This window comes from Rhamphochromis longiceps, linkage group LG7 (genome assembly GCF_057381845.1).
Source record: "Rhamphochromis longiceps isolate RC_006_pf linkage group LG7, R_longiceps_female_GT1.1, whole genome shotgun sequence".
Lineage (NCBI taxonomy): Eukaryota > Metazoa > Chordata > Actinopteri > Cichliformes > Cichlidae > Rhamphochromis > Rhamphochromis longiceps.
Genome location: NC_140563.1, coordinates 68,769,672 through 68,781,103, shown reverse-complemented (window position 1 = coordinate 68,781,103; position 11,432 = coordinate 68,769,672).

The following is an 11,432-nucleotide window of genomic DNA, read 5'->3' as shown; positions in this document are numbered from 1 at the left end:
ACTGCCTGCTGTCGGTTTGCTTCATCCACACAGGAAGTGGCCCTCTGTGAAAAGACGTTTCTGTGGTGTGTGTTGGTAATCGTAAATGTAAAAACAGAAATGTTAACCAATTGTTTTTGAACTAATTCTAGTTCATAGAGTCCAGTTTGATGTGAGCGGCAAATATTTGATCTCTTTAAATATTTCACAGCAAACCCAGTAAGGCTGCACAGTTGGAGGCGATACCTGCGCTGCATGCACGTCATTGTTTACATCATGAAGGTACCAGTGTTGGGACTAACGCGTTATTAAGTAACGCGTTACAGTAACTACGTTATTATTGTGGTAAGTAGCACGGTAACTAGTTATTATGCCAAAACCAGGAACGCGTTACTCGTTACTGGGATTTAGATAGGCACGTTATTCGTTCGTGTGGTGGCTGTCGCGGAGCTTCCACAGATTCAATAACATTAGCAAGTGGTGGAGGCCAGCAGGTGGATGAAGGAAAGGGGAGGCAGGAGGAGAGACCCGAAGCAGCCGCTGGTCCGAGAGTGTCAGGTGAACTGAACTTCAGGTAAGAGGTTATGACCTGCAGTCTCTCTGGGTCAGATATGAACCAAGTTTAGGTGGAGTTTATTTTAGCTGTGCTGACTTTTTCGTACTGCGTGCTAGCTAGCATGACAGGGTTTCTATACAGCTGGGTGGTGCTATGAAGTTAATGATGTTGAACTTTATTTTGTTCATACGGTTAATTATTAGAGTTTCCAACCGTCCTGTAAAAAACGGAATCGTCTCGTATTCAGAGAAATTATTACGGGTTTCGTGTTGAGCTGAAAAGGAACAGTTTGTCCCGGACTTCAGCTACAATGAAAAAGACACAAAGCTGGAGTTTTTCTGCGTCTTTACACTGTCAGCTGACTCTTCTTCGCTCCCCCTCCCTCTCCTGTTTCTACTTCAATCATGAAACTGATCAATGATCAGCTTATCGGCTTTTCTCTCTTGTTTGTTTATCTCCACTTTGCGCCAGAAAGAGGAAACCAGCTGATAAACAACAGCAGCACGTTTGAGCTTGATCAGCTGTTGTTAGAATTTATTTAATATTAATTTCTAGTATCAGCTGATGTGTCAGGGCTCTGTGTGCGGGAGGGCGGAGAGGAGGATCCAAAGGCAGGACTCAGACACAAACGTGAAACTCAAAAAACCTCAGCTTTATTGCTGGCAGAAAAACAAACATGGAGTGAGGATGGAACACTGAGACCAAGGACACACAGGCATAATTCTGAGGGTACGACACGACACTGAGCATGGGAAAACACAGGGCTTATATACACAGGGTAGTAACGGGGGAATCGGCAACAGGAGGGAGACACACCTGGGAGAGATCAGGGCTAACGAGACGGGGGAGCTAAGCTGCACACACTAACATAAGACAAAGACTTTCACAATAAAACAGGAAACATGAATTACTGAACAAGCATGCAGACTTTACACTGAGAGACAGACAGAATGACACATGGAACCTGAACTAAACTAAACGTGAGATATAACTGAGAACAAATCCTTAAGCACGGATAAACAGAAACAAGAAACTAATAATAATTATCATCTACGAGAAGAAAACAATCCATGAAGCAGAAATAAACCAAAACATAATAAACTCAAAATACTGGGTCCAACGGACCCAGAACCGTGACATGATGTTTGCTGGAGCCACAGCTGTAAAGCTGCTGGTCATGGTGTGGGTTTGGATATGTGGTGAGAGGGAAACATGAAGATGAAACCAGGAGATGTCCTTACTGAACCATCAGAGCTGAACAGGTGATGGAGAAACAGGTTTACCTTTTAGGTGACATGAATGAGTTGAAGTTATGAACTGTTTCTGAGAGACAAATAACACCAGGATCCTTTTCTAAGTAGCTGACAGCTGGTAACTGTGCAGGGGCGGGTCTAGCAAAGTGCTGCCAGGGGGCCATGTAGGGCATTAACAGGGAGAGAGGGGCACAAAGAAATACTTTTCTTTCTTATTATCATTTAAAATGTCTAGCTTTTAAAAAAATAATTATCTGAGTCTTACAACAAACGATTGATAGATTGATGCATATATACCATCAAAACAGTGAACATCACTGTCACAACAGGGTTTATTTTCATTCAAAGGCTTTATGATTTTTCCTATAATGGCGGCCGGTCTCTAGTCAAATTCCCCGGGCCGATTTTTTGTCCCAGTCCAGCCCTGTAAGCAGCTCATCTGCAGTCTGGTGTTACCTACATCTTCCTATTCAGAAGGCAGAATTTCCGAGTTCTGAGTACAATCGAAAGCACCACGACTGCAGTTTTTGTGTTGGATGTAAAAAGCAGGATAGGATAGAATCAGGCGTGGGATTTCTCTCGTGGAAATGTGCACATTATTTTTTTCCTTTCTATTGGTAGGTGGCACAGTGCACTGTGGCAAGTAAGCAAGCTAGAAGACTGACAGTCTGGCTGGGTATCCAGTTATGGAAGCAACACATTAACAAGAGAATTCTGAGTAAAACCAAAGTTACTTTCCCTAGTAACTAGTTACTCTGAAAGTAACGAGTAACTTGAAGTAACTGAGTTACTTTTGATAGAAGTAACTAGTAATGTAACTAAGTTACTAATTTAAAGTAACTTACCCAACACTGGAAGGTACAGCCAATAGAATGAGAGGTGATATTTTGTTTCTAAGAGATGCACTCAGGTCAGGTACATGGAGACCTTATTTGTCTGCAATGATGTTTTGATGAACAGGAATGTAGCACAAAGTAAAGGTGAAAGCAGCCAGCTGTTAGCTTTAATGTTAACAGTTTCATTTATATTTTTATTCTACAAGCTGCACTGAAGTTAGGAGAGAAGAACAATCAATTATAGTTTGCTGCAAATACCTGTATATGTCTCCATCACTAACTGACACAACAAAGGGGACTCTTGTCTGCTGGACCAGACGGAGTGAGTCCCCTTGTCCTCAAGGCCTGTGCCCCCCAGCTGTGTGGAGTCTTTCATAAACTGTTTATGCTGAGTCTGAGTCTGCAGAGGGTCCCGGTGATGTGGAAGACATCATGCCTCGTCCCTGTACCAAAGACGCCTCGTCCCAGTGGCCCCCAGGATTACAGGCCCGTGGCACTGACCTCCCACATCATGAAGACCCTGGAAAGGCTCATCCTGGACCAGCTGCGACCCATAGTAAGACCACATCTGGATCCCCTTCAGTTCGCTTATCAGCCTCGTCTCGGAACAGAGGACGCCATCATCTACCTGCTCAATCGTGTCTACACCCATCTGGACCAGCCGGCGAGCACTGTGAGGGTCATGTTTTTTGACTTTTCCAGTGCTTTCAACACCATCAGGCCGACCCTCCTGGGTGATAAGTTAGCAGCGATGCAGGTGGATGCTTCTCTGGTTTCCTGGATTGTTGATTACCTGACAGGAAGACCACAATATGTACGTCTCCCACAGTGTGTGTCTGACAAGGTGATTAGCAACACAGGGGCACCACAGGGGACTGTCCTCTCCCCCTTCCTCTTCACCCTCTACACCACAGACTTCAGCCACTGCACAGAGACCTGCCATCTTCAGAAGTTTTCTGATGACTCTGCGGTGGTTGGATGCATCAGCAGGGATGATGAGACAGAGTACCGGGCTGTGGTCGACTCCTTTGTCACGTGGTGTGAGCAGACTCATCTGCAGCTCAACGTGGCAAAGACCAAGGAACTGATCGTGGACTTCAGGAAGACCAGGAAACACTTGACCCCTGTTTCAATCCAGGGGGTCAGTGTTGACATTGTGGAGGACTATAAATACCTTGGAGTACACATTGACAATAAACTGGACTGGGCTAAAAACACCACAGCACTTTACAGGAAGGGCCAGAGTCGTCTCTATTTTTTGAGGCGACTGAGGTCCTTCAACATCTGCCAGAAAATGCTGAGGATTTTCTATGAGTCTGTGGTGGCCAGTGCGATCCTCTATGCTGTTGCATGCTGGGGGAGCAGGCTGAGGGTCGCAGATGCCAACAGACTTAATAAACTGATCCGTAAGGCCAGCAATGTTGTGGGGATGGAGCTGGACTCCCTCAAGGTGGTGTCGGAGAGGCGGATGCTGTCCAAGATAAAGACAATGTTGGATAACACCTCCCACCCACTCCATGACATGTTGGTCAGTCACAGGAGCTCGTTCAGTGAGAGACTGAGATTACCGAAAAGCACCACTGAACGACACAGGAAATCATTCCTGCCTGTGGCCATCTCCCTGTACAACGCATCCACTTAACACACTGTTTGCTGCTACAACTACACATGTTTCTTTTCCAAATATTTATTTATAAGTGACTTATGTATGTATGTATGTATATATATGTATATATTGTACTATTCTTAGTTAGCGTATTGTCTGTCTTGTCTTAATGTTGGTTTAAAATGGAGCACTGTAACAAAAAATAATTTCCCCCAGGGATCAATAAAGTATTCTGATTCTGATTCTGATTCTGATTCTTACCTTGTAGCGTGAGTGTTGTTGGGAAGCACAGCAGTGACACCTTGTGGTGAATAAGTTAATCACCATCACATAGCTGGTTGCCCTCCATCTACAGCAGCACAGTAGCCAGTAGCTGGAGATTCTGAGGCTGACGGTGCACCGGAGCCCTAGCATCCATACGCTGTTCCAGGCAGTGAATGTTCTCATGTTACCTGATGAATCTGTCTGATTGGTTATTATGTGTTATTATTGTGTATCACGCGTGCATATAACAGGTATTACGGTAAATGATACCTGTTGTACCGTAAAGTAAAAGCTATGTTTTTAGGTGTGACGTTAACAATGACAAACATACATATATATACACATACATACACATATGTATATGTATACCATATATTAGAACATTAGACTGCTGATTTATTGTGAATGGATGATATTGTTTTATGATGCACTATACTGCTGAGTTAAGAAGAGAATATTGTGTGCAGAGAGTCAGGGCCTTGCTGTTCTGATAGCAGAGGAGACAGAGCACATTCCACAGGAGGTTCACCCCACCACCTTGTTGGGAGCAGGAAAAACAATGAGCCGAGGTCATAACTTTGGCGCCGTGTGAGAGAAAGAATGTGAATGTTTAGGCCTTTACGACTAGGTGTTGCCCATTAGAGGCTATAAGAGCTTGAGTAACCCTCCACCAGTTTGAGATTTGCTGTGTCACTCTGCATGCATGTCTCCCCATCCGGAGGGTTTGTGCTCTTAAAGTGTTGAATTGTATGGAATAAAGGATTGTTGTTTGAGCATTTATACACCGATTATTGTCCTTCCTTCAGCCCAAAGATCAAAAGAATTGGGAGAATTGAACAATACATACATACATGCACACACAGACATACATATATATATATGTATGTCTGTGTGTGCATGTATGTATGTATTGTTCAATTCTCCCAATTCTTTTATTTATATATATATATATATATATATAAAACACCCAGCACGCCCCTGCGGGCGGTTTGTCCTTGAAGCTCGGGTCCTCTACCAGAGGCCTGGGAGCTTGAGGGTCCTGCGCAGTATCTTAGCTGTTCCCAGGACTGCGCTCTTCTGGACAGAGATCTCCGATGTTATTCCCGGGATCTGCTGGAGCCACTCGCCTAGCTTGGGAGTCACCGCACCTAGTGCTCCGATTACCACGGGGACCACCGTTACCTTCACCCTCCACATCCTCTCGAGCTCTTCTCTGAGCCCTTGGTATTTCTCCAGCTTCTCGTGTTCCTTCTTCCTGATGTTGCTGTCATTCGGAACCGCTACATCGATCACTACGGCCGTCTGCTTCTGTTTGTCTACCACCACTATGTCCGGTTGGTTAGCCACCACCATTTTGTCCGTCTGTATCTGGAAGTCCCACAGGATCTTAGCTCGGTCATTCTCTACCACCCTTGGGGGCATCTCCCATTTTGACCTCGGGACTTCCAGGTTATACTCAGCACAGATGTTCCTGTACACTATGCCGGCCACTTGGTTATGGCGTTCCATGTATGCCTTGCCTGCTAGCATCTTGCACCCTGCTGTTATGTGCTGGATTGTCTCTGGGGCATCTTTACACAGCCTGCACCTGGGGTCTTGCCTGGTGTGATAGACCCCAGCCTCAATGGATCTTGTGCTCAGAGCTTGTTCTTGTGCTGCCATGATTAGTGCCTCTGTGCTGTCTTTCAGTCCAGCTTTGTCCAGCCACTGGTAGGATTTCTGGATATCAGCCACCTCCTCTATCTGCCGGTGGTACATACTGTGCAGGGGCCTGTCCTTCCATGATGGTTCCTCGTCTCCCTCCTCTTTCTTGGGTTTCTGCTGCCTGAGGTATTCACTGAGCACTCGGTCAGTTGGGGCCATCTTCCCAATGTATTCTTGGATGTTCGTTGTCTCATCCTGGACTGTGGTGCTGACACTCACCAGTCCCCGGCCCCCTTCCTTCCGCTTAGCGTACAGCCTCAGGGTGCTGGACTTGGGGTGAAACCCTCCATGCATGGTAAGGAGCTTTCTTGTCTTTATGTCAGTGGCTTCTATCTCCTCCTTTGGCCAGCCTATTACCCCAGCAGGGTACCTGATCACGGGCATATATATATATATATATATATATGTGTGTGTGTGTGTGTGTGTGTGTGTGTGTGTGTGTGTGTGTGTGTGTGTATATACAGGGAGTGCAGAATTATTAGGCAAGTTGTATTTTTGAGGAATAATTTTATTATTGAACAACAACCATGTTCTCAATGAACCCAAAAAACTCATTAATATCAAAGCTGAATGTTTTTGGAAGTAGTTTTTAGTTTGTTTTTAGTTTGAGCTATTTTAGGGGGATATCTGTGTGTGCAGGTGACTATTGCTGTGCATAATTATTAGGCAACTTATCAAAAACAAATATATATATGTATATATATATATATATATATATATATATATATATATATATAAAACAAATATATACCCATTTCAATGATTTCTTTTTACCAGTGAAACCAATATAACATCTCCACATTCACAAATAAACATTTCTGACATTCAAAAACAAAACAAATCAGCGACCAATATAGCCACCTTTCTTTGCAAGGACACTCAAAAGCCTGCCATCCATGGATTCTGTCAGTGTTTTGATCTGTTCACCATCAACATTGCGTGCAGCAGCAACCACAGCCTCCCAGACACTGTTCAGAGAGGTGTACTGTTTTCCCTCCTTTAAATCTCACATTTGATGATGGACCACAGGTTCTCAATGGGGTTCAGATCAGGTGAACAAGGAGGCCATGTCATTAGTTTTTCTTCTTTTATACCCTTTCTTGCCAGCCATGCTGTGGAGTACTTGGACGCGTGTGATGGAGCATTGTCCTGCATGACAATCATGTTTTTCTTGAAGGATGCAGACTTCTTCCTGTACCACTGCTTGAAGAAGGTGTCTTCCAGAAACTGGCAGTAGGACTGGGAGTTGAGCTTGACTCCATCCTCAACCCGAAAAGGCCCCACAAGCTCATCTTTGCTGATACTCGGCCCTGAAAATCTTAGAAATATGGTATCTAACCAGATTCTTACCCTGGATGGCATTACCTTGGCCTCCAGTAACACTGTGAGGAACCTTGGAGTCATTTTTTTATTGGGCGACCGTGGCTCAGGGGGTTGGGAATCGCATCTGTAACCGGAAGGTCGCCGGTTCGATCCCTGGGCTCTCTGTCCTGGTCGTTGTGTCCCTGGGCAAGACACTTTACCCTACTTGCCTACTGGTGTTGGCCAGAGGGGCCGATGGCGCAATATGGCAGCCTCGCTTCTGTCAGTCTGCCCCAGGGCAGCTGTGGCTACAACTGTAGCTGCCTCCACCAGTGTATGAATGTGAGAGTGAATGAATAGTGGTATTGTAAAGCGCTTTGGGTGCCTTGAAAAGCGCTATATAAATCCAATCCATTATTTTTGACCAGGACATGTCCTTCAACGCACATATTAAACAAATATGTAAGACTGCTTTCTTCCATTTGTGCAACATCTCTAAAATTAGAAATATCCTGTCTCAGAGTGACGCTGAAAAACTAGTTCATGCATTTATTACTTCCAGGCTGGACGACTGTAATTCATTATTATCAGGAAGTCTAAAAAACTCGCTGAAAAGCCTTCAACTAATCCAAAATGCTGCAGCAAGAGTCCTGACAGGGACTAGAAAGAGAGAGCATATTTCTCCTGTTTTGGCTTCCCTTCATTGGCTTCCTGTTAAATCCAGAATTGAATTCAAAATCCTGCTCCTCACATACAAGGTCTTAAATAATCAGGCCCCATCTTATCTTAATGACCTTGTAGTACCATATCACCCTATTAGAGCGCTCCGCTCTCGCTCTGCAGGCCTACTTGTTGTTCCTAGAGTATTTAAAAGTAGAATGGGAGGCAGAGCCTTCAGTTTTCAGGCCCCTCTTCTGTGGAACCAGCTTCCAGTTTGGATTCAGGAGACAGACACTATCTCTACTTTCAAGATTAGGCTTCAAACTTTCCTTTTTGCTAAAGCATATAGTTAGGGCTGGACCAGGTGACCCTGAATCCTCCCTTAGTTATGCTGCAATAGACGTAGGCTGCCGGGGGATTCCCATGATGCATTGAGTTTTTCCTTTCCAGTCACCTTTCTCACTCACTATGTATTAACAGACCTCTCTGCATTGAATCATATCTGTTATTAATCTCTGTCTCTCTTCCACAGCATGTCTTTATCCTGTCTTCCTTCTCTCACCCCCACCGGTCGCAGCAGATGGCCCCGCCCCTCCCTGAGCCTGGTTCTGCAGGAGGTTTCTTCCTGTTAAAAGGGAGTTTTTCCTTCCCACTGTCGCCAAAGTGCTGCTCATAGGGGGTCATATGATTGTTGGGTTTTTCTCTGTATCTATGAAGCGCCTTGAGGCGACTTTTGTTGTGATTTGGCGCTATATAAATAAAATTGAATTGAATTGAATTGAATTGAATACCAGCCCAAACCAGTACTCCACCTCCACCTTGCTGGCGTCTGAGTCGGACTGGAGCTCTCTGCCCTTTACCAATCCAGCCACGGGCCCATCCATCTGGCCCATCAAGACTCACTCTCATTTCATCAGTCCATAAAACCTTAGAAAAACCAGTCTTGAGATATTTCTTGGCCCAGTCTTGACGTTTCAGCTTGTGTGTCTTGTTCAGTGGTGGTCGTCTTTCAGCCTTTCTTACCTTGGCCATGTCTCTGAGTATTGCACACCTTGTGCTTTTGGGCACTCCAGTGATGTTGCAGCTCTGAAATATGGCCAAACTGGTGGCAAGTGGCATCTTGGCAGCTGCACGCTTGACTTTTCTCAGTTCATGGGCAGTTATTTGGCGCCTTGGTTTTTCCACACGCTTCTTGCGACCCTGTTGACTATTTTGAATGAAACGCTTGATTGTTCGATGATCACGCTTCAGAAGCTTTGCAATTTTGAGACTGCTGCATCCCTCTGCAAGATATCTCACTATTTTTGACTTTTCTGAGCCTGTCAAGTCCTTCTTTTGACCCATTTTGCCAAAGGAAAGGACGTTGCCTAATAATTATGCACACCTGATATAGGGTGTTGATGTCATTAGACCACACCCCTTCTCATTACAGAGATGCACATCACCTAATATGCTTAATTGGTAGTAGGCTTTCGAGCCTATACAGCTTGGAGTAAGACAACATGCATGAAGAGGATGATGTGGACAAAATACTCATTTGCCTAATAATTCTGCACTCCCTGTATATATTGTTAGATTATAATATTATTTTATGCCATGTTATACCCCTAATTAAAGATTGTGAATTATTATGTAGTTTTAGTTTGCATTATTCTCCTGAATTAGAAGAAGCTGATAACTATTGCATTAGTTAAACTGATTTGCATTACATTAAACTGCTGACTTGTTGTGAATGAATGATATTGTTTTATGATGCATTATACTGCTGAGTTATAAGAAATCTAATTTGTCTGAGTAGAAGAGAACAGAGTGTGCTGGAGTTTTCTGCCCTATTTCAGCAGGAGCAGATAAACAGGGAGCCAAGGTCGTAGCTTAGGCGCTGTGTAAGAGAAAGCATGTGAATGTTTAGGCTTTGTATGATAAGGTGGAGGCACCAGAGGCTATAAAAGTTTGAGCAATGCTCCACCATTTTGAGATTTTGAGGCTGTCTGCATCAGTGTCCATCTCCCACGTGTGTGATCATTAAATCATCGTTTGACTCAACCCGACCGGACCAGTGTTGTTATTGTGGTTTTTCTCTTGTCTCCATCCCCAATATTTTGAACCTTAACAATATATATACATACACGTATATATATGTATATATGTATGTTAGCGTGGGCTGCAATGCGTTAGCACGGTTAGCTCATTAACGCGTTAGTGCCATGTAGCCCCACGCACGGGGCGATCCGCGATAACTCGCTAAGGCAGATTTGTCGTGTTAATGCGGTTATGGCGTTAGCATCATTTTAACGGGATTAACGCTGACAGCACAAGTTTTTACAAAAGTCTGCAAGGTCAGCAGACATGGGGACATTTGTGTGCGGACTGAATTATAGCACGTTCGCATGAAGACAGGAATTACATCAAGGGTTTCTACTTCTGCTCCACTAGAGTAGCTTTGCATGAATCACAGTTCAAATATATGTTTTAGCTCCTCCCCTTTTACAGCCAACCTACCTTTACATCAACTGTGTGCCTCAGATACCAGAGATTTCACCTGTGTGTGTGTGTGTGTGTGTGTGTGTGTGTGTGTGTGTGTGTGTGTGTGTGTGTGTGTGTGTGTGTAGATCAGTGGGCTCTGTCCAGAAGAGGCAGCAGCTCAGGAGCAGTCGGGACAGGTGACAGAGTGTCTGAAGATCAAACTGGAAGACTGTAAGATGGTAAATGAGCTCGCTGATGCCTTCACATGACCTCTCAGGGTGTAGTGAAACCCAGCTTTATAATTTAAAATGTTTTAGAGAACTACCTGAGGCTGCTCGGCTGGCATGTACAGTGGCTTGCAAAAGTATTTGGCCCCCTTGAACTTTCCCACATTTTGTCACATTACAGCCACAAACATGAATCAATGTTATTGGAATTCCAGGTGAAAGACCAACACAAAGTGGTGCACACGTGAGAAGTGGAACGAAAATCATACATGATTCCAAACATTTTTTACAAATAAATAACTGCAAAGTGGGGTGTGCATAATTATTCAGCCCCTGAGTCGATACTTTGTAGAACCAGCTTTTGCTGCAGTTACAGCTGCCAGTCTTTTAGGGTCTGTCTCTACCAGCTTTGCACATCTACAGACTGAAATCTTTGCCCATTCTTCTTTGTAAAACAGCTCCAGCTCAGTCAGATTAGATGGACAGCGTTTGTGAACAGCAGTTTTCAGATCTTGCCACAGATTCTGGATTGGATTTAGATCTGGACTTTGACTGGGCCAGTCTAACACATGGATGTGTTTT